The following is a 10,418-nucleotide window of genomic DNA, read 5'->3' on the forward strand; positions in this document are numbered from 1 at the left end:
GGTCAAGGTTATAATGGTGGTTGTTGGGCATGTGCTGATGCTATTAAACCTCTATTAGCATGGAAGGGCTTGATCCTATTCTGCTGAGAGCTGGAGGAGGTCTCTCATCGTAACTTCAGCAGCAAAAGGATCGGGCCCTGACAGTATAACCCATGGCAAATATTTCTCTCACATGGGGAGAAAAAAAATTGTCCCCAGATTTTAAACGGAAGAACCCCAAATTTTAAAGCCTTTTGAAAAGTTTCGAGTTTAATTCACAGAGATTTGTTAAAGACTTTTCGAGAAGTCCTAATGATTGGGGGGTTGGAGGAGGGGTAAGGAGAAAAGAGGGGGGAAAAAAAGAAGAAAGGAAAGAGAGGATGGCACTTGAAAACCGTAATTATGTGAATGTCAGTAGTAAAAGCACCCTTCTCAGGCTGTCCGTATGAAACCTGAACACAAATAGAAACTTGTCACACGAGCGAGGAAAGAAGCCCTCTGAGTGTATATTTTTCCCGTTTCCCCAATTTGTAGCCTGGCAAAGTCTCGGCCAGCGGCAGGCAGGTGGCGTGGTTAGGTGTCGCTTTGCTGGGGCGCTTTTGGGCAGCCGCGTTGCAGGGGATGTGCTGGGGCTGCCGCCGGTGTCCGTGCCAGCGTGCCGCCACGACGGGGCGGGGGTGGGCAGCGGAGGCTCCCCCGGGAACCGAGCAGCCCCCGCTCCGAGAGCGCCGACAGCAGCTCCGCGACCGCTTTAGAGCCAGCGAGCCCTGGGCCCGATCCCGGGGATGCTTCACTCCCTCCCGCCCCGAGGCTTTCCCGTCCGTAGGCACGGGGGTCCGGCCCAGGGGCACGCCACTACTCCCGCCGGCTCCTAGAAGAAAGGGATGCAGCAGGCATCTTCTCCCCTCCGCGTCGCAAGGAATTTCAGCTTGTTTTTTCTTTCCTGCTGTTTCCTATTCATTTTCGCCCGGGAAACCGAAGAGTGCTTTGCACTCCAAACCGCCGAGCGATGGGGTGGTAAGGATAACATTCAGGGGTTGAAAAAATTAGCTATTGCCTGGAGAATATCACTTAAAAACTGCTCCTAAATATTCTGTAGCTCTTTAATTGAAGTAAACAAAGTGCAATAAATTCTAACTCAAATATGATTGCACTGAGATTAAGCTCTAATTGCTTAAGGCTCAGGTGGAATCTGCAGGCTAAAGCCTATAAGAACAATCTGAATTTCACAATCATTCTGTCAAAAGCAAAGAGATGAGAGCCCACACGCTTCCTAACAAGTCATTTTTAACAGTTACAAGCTCCTTACAAAGACCACACAGGGAGTCTAAGAGATGCAAATCTAATCCCTGGTCATTCTGCAGGCCTTCAACAAAGATGTACTAAAGCCTAATAGAAAAGAAATCAGTTCTCTGTCACCAGCTCCTACTAAAATCTATTAGAGAAAGTACGGATCTTGTATTTACAGCAGTTCCTTTTAAAGGTTAAGGACAAGTACATATAAAAGGTATAATTTTTTAAATGTGAAATATTTAATGAAATCCATCATATAAAAGGTATAATTTTTTAAATGTGAAATATTTAATGAAATCCATCATCTGCTCTCTTTTATTCGTGAAGATGCTTTGGTATTTAGTTTGTATTCATTGAGAAAAAGAATTATCCATCCCTTTGTTCTTTGAAATATTAGCAACAGATTTTTTTTTTTTAATGTTAGTCATTTGGACGAGTGCCTTTTTTTTTTTTTTTTTTTTTTTTTTTTTTTCTTTCTTTCTTTCTTTCTTTCTTTCTTTCTTTCTTTCTTTCTTTCTTTCTTTCTTTCTTTCTTTCTTTCTTTCTTTCTTTCTTTCTTTCTTTCTTTCTTTCTTTCTTTCTTTCTTTCTTTCTTTCTTTCTTTCTTTCTTTCTTTCTTTCTTTCTTTCTTTCTTTCTTTCTTTCTTTCTTTCTTTCTTTCTTTCTTTCTTTCTTTCTTTCTTTCTTTCTTTCTTTTTTTTTTTCCCCGGTTTCCTCCTTTAAAGATCCATGCAGGGACTTTAAAACAGCGGTTGGAATCTTTTCAAAATACCTTGGAATATCTCCATCCCATCGATAGTTCGACCACTGTCCAGGAGTGAATATTTAAATCAAACGAATATGTAAATAAAGAAGAATAAAAAGTCCATCTGCGCTTTGGTAAACGACACACAGAAATAGCCAGGCTTTTCTAGGATACTCTGATAAGTTTTGGATTTGATGAGCCTTTTTTCCCTCATAACTCTCTGTATAGGGAATTAACCCCATCTCCCGGCAAATCTCACTCTGATTTAGTGTGGCTTTCTATTGTACCTTTGAATAACTCAACACGAAAATAAACACCTTTCTACGGGAACTTGCTAAGACGCAACACTCTTGCTAAGACACATCTACGCACACGTCAGTGTATATGCGTGCACCATGATTTTGCAGAAGGTCTGCATTAACATGGGATGCATGGATGCATTTGTAGCACTCATAATTTTTAGGTCACTTCTGTTCCTAAAACGTTCGTCTGTTCCTTTTGCCGAAGCGCAGTGGACATGGGGGTGGGAGTAGTTCTTAAATTGCAACTGGAATAAGAGACGGTGAAAACACGCGATGCTTCTGGGGGTAACATGTGTCTTTCTGGTTCGGGACTGGTACCGACGTGGATAAAGTTTTGACCTCCAATTTCTCCCCATACCTTGGTCACACACACACACATACACGCACACATACACGCACAAAGATCTAGACTGTTCTTTAGGAGTTATGTAAAAAAAGAAATCGGATTGGAGTCGTTTCCCTGTTCTGCAGAGAGCCCTGGAATGTTTTCCCAGGTGATGAGAAATTCGGCGCGATTCAACTGGGTGGCTTGAGGAGAGGAGAAAAAACACGTGGGGACAAAATCTACTCCTGTCTCCCCATTATTATCGCATATATTTTGGTGGGACAGGGCACGTGAATACAACCATCGGTGTTCGTGCCGGGAAATAACTTTTCCCAAGACGACTTGGTTCTTTTTCTTTCTCCTTTCTCGCCCCCCATACCCACTTCCCCACACCGTGGTCTTCGTGGGTGAGTCAGCTCCAGGCACGGGGCAGGGGGAAGCAGCTCTCCCTTGGCAGCAGCGGCGGCCGCGGAGCCCTGCTCGGGCACAGCGAGCGGTAATCCCCGCCGAGCGGGGCGGGGGCTGCGGCTCGGAGCCGGCTCCGAGGGCCCCTTCCTGCTAGAAACTGGCCAGCAGCTTCCCCCCACGACCGAATTTCTATCATGAACGTGAAACCAGCCCGGAGGAGCTCCCTGTCCCCCTTGTTCGGCTGGTCATAGGAAGGGTCCCATGAGTGATCAGTGCTCAGCCTTTTTTATTTTTGGAAGAGGGACAGGACAGAACAGGTTTGTCACTGCGAAACCTCGGGCCGGGGAGGACACTCTTCAAAGCACTCAGCGCAGTCTTTCGGTGCCTCCAGCACCCGGCCCCTTGCCGGGCCGTCTGGCCCGAGCCCTAATTAGGGCTCAGACCTAAAGAGCTGGCGCGGAGGGAGGAATGTGGGTCTTCCTTGGCGGGCTGCGGTAAGCAAAGTAAAAATCCCAGTGGAGAGAAGTTTCCTGGCTCTTTCTTGCACGGGAGGAGGGGCTGCAGGTCGCGGGGAACGGAGCGAGCAGAAGGGGCTGGGTGAGCAGCGGGACATCCCCGGAGCTCTGTCCGGAGCTGCCCCTCCCGCAGAGCCAGCGAGCGGGAGAGCGCCGGGCCCGCCGCTCCCCGGGACCAGCCCCGGTGCCCTGCACAAATCCACCTGTTATTCTTCTCAGTATGTGTGCGGCTTGCAAGTCAGTAATAACAGTTTGTGCCTCTTGTAGGGCTAATTCAGATTTCTACGACATTGCCTTATTTATTCAAATATTTATTTATTTACCATATCCGCCCCCCCCGCCCTTCTCGACAGCTGATTTGGTCTTTTAAAGTGGAAGAGAATAAAACTGTGTGGCGGAGGGTGGGAGCCCGGAAAAGCAGGACTGCTGTGACTGGGACGGGAACGCTATTTAACTATGAGAAACAAGTGTCTGCCTTCAAAATCCAAACAGAGAGCAGGGCGGAGGGTCGGGTCGGGCCGGGCAGGGCCGCTGCCTGCAACTCCAGCGCGCTGTCAGCGGTGCGCACCGCCGCGAAAACACGTCAGTGAGGGAAATGGGAAATGCCAATTAATTCACTGTGCGCGGGGCTGGCTGAGCCTCAATTCCGCCTTTGGGTACCCACAGGCGAGCCTCGGCTTCCTTGCCCCTTCCTATCCGGCAGGACAATTACTGTAGAGGACGCGCAGGCCTCCTGGCTTTCTCCTGGCTTCGGGTACTTGAATAAGAAAAAAAGCTCTAGAGCAAGAAGAGGCGGGGAAGTGCGGTGCCTGCTTGGAGTAGGAATGGCTGCGGGAGGGGTAGGGGGACGAGGCGAGAGAGGGGATCTGCCCTCCCTGATGCCATCTCACCCCCAAAGCTTTGTGGTCTGAGTTTTGTGCATCCTTTTCCCCACTCTCTCACCAGGACAGGTCGCGGCTCTCGAGGGCCACCACCGCGGGGAGTCTCGGTTCGCTCCGGCGCCCGCGGGCGGGAGCGTGTGCTGCCCTGGTCCCGGCCCCGGCCGATGGGGCTCCTCCGGAGCAGAGCCGGCTTCGGTGCCGGGCTCTGGGCTCGGCGGGTGGTAGCTCCTCTTAAGACCCCCTGCACCTGTCTCTCCTCTGGGCCTTATTTTAAAAAATAAATTACCATTTTCTAGGGATCATTTACCCGGCGAATTTTTGATTAAATGACTGTTAACCTTACGCGATTGGTAGGACAATCAACAGGCTTTTCTAATCACCATTTTTACTTGGTATGCTTTTGTTTTGTGTGTGTGTGTGTTTTCCACCGGGACTCTCTCTGTAGGTCAAAACCTTGCTTTCTAAAGCAATTAAGGGATATTTTAAAACGGTAAATAAAAAATACGTCGTGATTAATACTACCGTGTAAAGAAATGGTCTGCAGCAGGAAGAAAATATTTGGTGCTTGTCTGTAGATTCTCTCACCTACCACCTACTCTGAATTCGTCCTGTATCTTACAGCGTGTCCGGCCCTCATGATTGCAAATAGGCCTGTTTTCAAATGGAAATAGGACTTCCAAACTGATTATGTGTATTGAATTGGAATCACTCGCTAGATCCTCTTGTATAAAATGTATTGAAAAAACCATGATGGTTGCACAGCTCTGAAACTGGCTCCTTCTCATCTCAGGGAGGTCGATCTATTTTGCAACTTTTTGCCATTTGTGAATGTTTCAGCTAGATAATTACGCTACCATTGTGGAAAGGCGATGCACTGACACAAACACACACACACACACACACACTCCCCTGCGCGCAAAAACACACACAGCCACCGCCGCGGAGCCTGCTCCGTGCACAGCCCACGCCGTGCCCAGGCTGCCACGACGAGAACTCGCCCGGCCTCCCCACGGCAACGCAGCTCCAGCGCCTCGCCACTGCCACAGGAGCGCGGCGTGTCCGGCGCTCCGCCGCGCACAGCGTCCCCGTGGCACCGAGCACAGAACATCCGGCAGAACCCTCCCGAGCCCCACAGCACAACACGGTTCCCAGGGTGGGGTCCGCCTCGTGAGCCACTGTTTAAAGACGAGCAGACTCTGTGTGTGTGTGTGTGTCCATGGAAAAGTCAGAGCCAGGGAGCAACAGCTATTGCTCTCACACTGAAGAATGGGGACAACCTCCATGCAAGGGTTTCGCCTATTGATATGTAATGAGAGTTTTAGACCCTGTCATATCTCCCGAAGAATATCTATTCGAATTCAAAAAAGTAATTAAAAAGCGATGAGAGAAAAGGGGGATCTGGACCGAGCAGAAAGCGGACAGCTTCCCTCGCCCTGAGGAGAAAAATCGGTGGCAGGAATAGGGGTTCCCCTGCGGCGCCCCCCGCGGGGGATGGGAGCAGCCCTGCGCGTCCGCGCTGCCCCACTCCCACCCACTATCGTCCCGCCTCTGCTCGCCCAAACTTTCTCAGGTGCTTCCTCGGGAGTTGCTTTCCCCCAGCTAAACCAACCAAGCGAAACCCGAGCTGGGATGGGGTGCGGGTGCCCAGCCCTGCGTGCCTGGCGGAGCGCGGGGAGCCCCCGGCCGGGCTGGCCGGGCAGACAGGGGTCGGGGCCACCTCCCCGTCCAACACCGCGAGGGCAGCGGCGGCTCGGTGCCACCCAGCAGAGTCCCTTGAAAGTGGCTGCCACGGGAAAGTGCTGGCAGCCCGGAAGATGACACTGCTGGGACCTACTCTCCGTCATTGCCGCACTCGCACAGTACCTTTGCGAAGACGTAAATTCGTCCGCCGCATCCCATCCTCGATCTTTTTTGGGTTACCGTGGAGGTACCACGCACTCCCCTGCCATTTGCCCCGCTAGGCAAATGTGGTGTGTGTTGCAGTGACGGGTCCCCGAGCCCCATGCCACTCGCCCTAGCTATGGCAAGGCGCCATAAGCGGTCAACACCTTGTCAGGGCGTTTAAGAGCAGCGCTTGGACGAAAGTCAAAGGGGTTCCTGGCCCGACGTTTGCAGCCCTCCCGCCTGGGCATCGCCCCAGTGCCAAGGACGAGAGGGGTGGTGGGTGCGCGCAGCTGGGTCTGCCCGACAGCACCTGCAGCCTGGCAGCCTGGCAGTGCAGGCAGAGCCTGCCATGGTCGGCGTTAAGAGAGCACACAGAGAGACAATCGCTGCTCTCGGCTGGCTGTAGCCCTTGGGAGAGGATCCCCGCTGGGTTGCAGCCGACTCCCGGGGGCAGCAAAGCCTCCGGGGCTGTGCGAGAGCCTGTCCTCGGCACGCAGCGGGCCCCGCGGCCGGGGTGCAGAGCCCGCTGGCAGAGGGCAGGACCGGCCCCGTTCGCCCCGACGGGAGCCGAGCCCCGAGCACCGGCGGCAGCCGTGGCCGCGCTGGGCGCTCTCGGCGGGCGGAGGACGCGCTGCGGGCGCCCCGCGGGGCTCGGGGGAAGCCGGCCCTTCCATCCGCGGGCAGCCCCGGCCGACCCCGGCGGAAAGTTGCGGGAGGATCTCCGCGCTGTAAATTTGAGAGTGGAAGGGAGACACAGGCCGGTGGGCAGTGCTTCTTCAGAGTTTTCCTGCACGCCTCTGCTGCCCAGACTCCGCAGTTACTGCCGAGCACATCAGCTCCTAGATACACCTGTCAGATGTACACATCTATAGATGCAATGCGTGTATAGACGCACATGTGTAGACTAAGCGCTCCTCGTCGGCCATCCGTACGATTTTTTTTCTCTGAAGTGAGCTAATGCAGATAGAGGTGCAGAGGACGAGCTCCGAGCACCCTATTTCGCAGCAACAGTGAGTTTGTTAAGTAATGCCCGGTATAACAGCAAAAGCAGAGACCAAATTAAAGATAATATCTTAAGAGTTTCTCTGAGAAGCAGCAGCACCGAAAACAAAAAGTTTAACGAACAAATGCAGCGAGAGGAACTTCGAAAAAAAAATGGTGTCCTAGAGTCACATTATTAGGTCAGTAACACGCTGAAATTATTCAGCCAGTTCAGTAACACCTTTGACATGAAGGAAAAAAGTCTGCTCCCCTTACGATCCCAGGTGTCTGTAAGTTTGTCGCCTTCTAGCACGTTATTACTTGCCTAAATATGCTTGATTGAGAAGAACTCCGGTGAAATCCACCAGAGCAAATGGAAGTGACGATTTCATACTTTGTTTAGTTTTCTAAGCAATGCAACTATCCTTTTATTCAAAAAGAAAAAAAAAAAAAAAAACCAAAAGCAAAAGCAAAAGTAAAAACAAAACCCCCAAACCCAATCACAAACCCAAACAAACAAAACCTCCTTTCCTCCCCAAAAACCCCGCAAACCAATCCACCTCGTGTAAATGTGCTTTTTTCTTTTTCTGAACACTTTAGAGAACCCCTGTATTGATGAAGCGCTACTCAGAAAGATATGGGGAGTTCTCATTGAATCAATTCAGTAAGTCATATACGTTCACTAAAACCTGCCATGTTAATTCACTTGCTAAAGAAGCAGAACCTACAAAGTTATTTAAAATCACTCCGAAAGTCCCACGGTGTTTAGTGAAAAGAAATATTTTTGGAAAAAAATTGTCACCTCATTCAGATATAGTTGTTAGCATGAGAAATGGAGCTAGCCAGTAAAAGCAGACTTAAGTATCTTGGTTAATATTTTTAGAATATACATTTCAAACCTTATTTCGTTTCTATATGCCAGCTTAGCACAGTAGATTTACGCTGTCTTTCGTAAGTAATGCATTCGGCCATTTGTAAATATTTTTCTTTCTCAATCTATGTCATAGTAAAAAACAACAACAACAAAAAAACCACAACAACCCGATTTCCTTCTTCCCCCTCCCTCTAACAAAAGCCTTTACGTCGAAGATTAAACGCCATATTTTAGCTTTTCATCTATAGGTTCCCCAAGAATTTTTCTGTCTAGTAAGTTGTTTTAAGCTTCAAAACGAATTTCAGTTTCTTTTTACATCAATACATCTTATACACCATCGTATTTATAACGCTGACCAGAAGCCTTTGAGAGAAAGACATAGGATATAGAAAACTTTGACCTTACCTGCTCCCTAATGTGCTTCCAGCCAGAAAAGAGAGGGCGGGGGGGAAAGTAATTTCATATTATTCACTATTTTGCCAGGGACAGTCGTTTCTCTACCTCATAGAAGCAGCCGCACTGGGTCAGATGTCTGTACACGTTTGATATATAGAAACAGTATTATCATTAACTTAGAGTTTTGAGGGGTTTTTCCCCCCTGATGGGGATCATGAGAGGAACAGCGGGTCAGACAGAAAAAAATTTTCTCAGCTTTGCTCCCGACACGGCTGTGAAAGGACTTAAATTCTTCAGAAGTCACTCAGTCTTTAACTCTAGATCCCCTTTGTAAAAGCTAAAGGCAGCGGTCACGAAAAGTTGGATGAGGGCTGCCTTCCCGGCGAGGCCCCTTTACCTGCGCCGCACTACAAAACTCCGAAAATACTTTTTTTCGCTCCCCTCCCAGCCGTGGCAACTTCTCTTGGTGTCATCTCAGAGCTGTCTCAGATTACATTGTTTGGGATCTGCACTTTCAACACCGTCTTAGGGCCCTGCACTGGCTTTTGAACCGAGATGCAGGCAGTGTACTTTTAGATCAGTTCGTCATCCCTCGCCTCTCCGTAGGTGACACCGCACCGCGCCCGCCCGCTGCCACCGGGGCCACAGCAGAGCCCGGGGCAAGCCCTGCCGCCCGCAGCTCCCCTGAGCCCTTCCTCCCGAGCATCCCTTTTGCTAACACACTGCTGTGAAACAAGCAAAAAAGCCAATAACACACATCCCGTTTCGATACCAAGCAGCCCATGTGAAGAAGACTTTTGCTGTTGTTGCTGTTGTGGATGTAGTAGTGATGTGGTTTTGTTAGGGTTTGGGATTTGTTTTGTTTTGGGCTTATGTTTCGTTTGGGGTTTAGTTTGGGGTTGTTTTGTTGTTGTTGTTGGGTTTTATTTTTCTTTTTTTCTTTTCTCTTTTATCTCTTTTTTTTCTCCACAGTCTGCCGTGCCACTTCACGCACACTTCATGGAACTTAAAAATGAACTCCTGTTTACAGGAGGAAAAAATACCCTCCACGATTCTCCTACACTTACAAGCAGTTCCAGGCAGTGGGGGAGTGGGAGGGAGTAGTCATTCTTCACTAGATCTTTTTAGCTCTCAAAATACGGGGTGCCCATGGTCTAGCGTGGATAAAGCAGCTATATTGGGAAACGTGCATCTCTTCCATCACTTCAGATTTGAACCATGCTGCCCCTCCCCTCTGCCATTCCATTATCCAAGTTCTGCATTGATTACCGGGAGACTGGAAATCAGCATATTGGAAGAAGCAGGAGTTTAGACGGAGAAACATATTTTAATTTCGATTTTAAAAAGCTTTACAGTAACTAAGTTCTCATGAGTGTTCCCAAGGGAGACTGGAGACTAAACTCTATTTACATGCTTCCCTCCAAATATCTTCATCTTAATCAAGGCATAACTAGTTTACTTTTATATATATATATATATATATATATGATAAAAGGCAGTATCACGATGTCATAAGAAAACGCTATAAAAATTGTCAAAGAGCAGTTTGTTTGCATTTCCCCTGATTGATATGTAAATACAGTTTGAACTGTGTTTGCTCGGTCACTAGTGCTTAATAAAGAGATGAATTCACCTTTCTGTGGAACAAGTAAACAGACTTTAAACTAAGCCGACATCAGACAAAGTGGAAACGAGTTTATTTAATCGAAACTAAATCTAGTTTAAGAAAGATAAGTCAGTGTACATAATAATCCATTACAGTAATTACACCCACCACCAAATATGTGTTTATGAGGTTGTCGAGACACAATAAAATTACTTTATTTCCCCCTAAG

Source organism: Prinia subflava, chromosome 5 (genome assembly GCF_021018805.1).
Source record: "Prinia subflava isolate CZ2003 ecotype Zambia chromosome 5, Cam_Psub_1.2, whole genome shotgun sequence".
Taxonomy (NCBI): domain Eukaryota; kingdom Metazoa; phylum Chordata; class Aves; order Passeriformes; family Cisticolidae; genus Prinia; species Prinia subflava.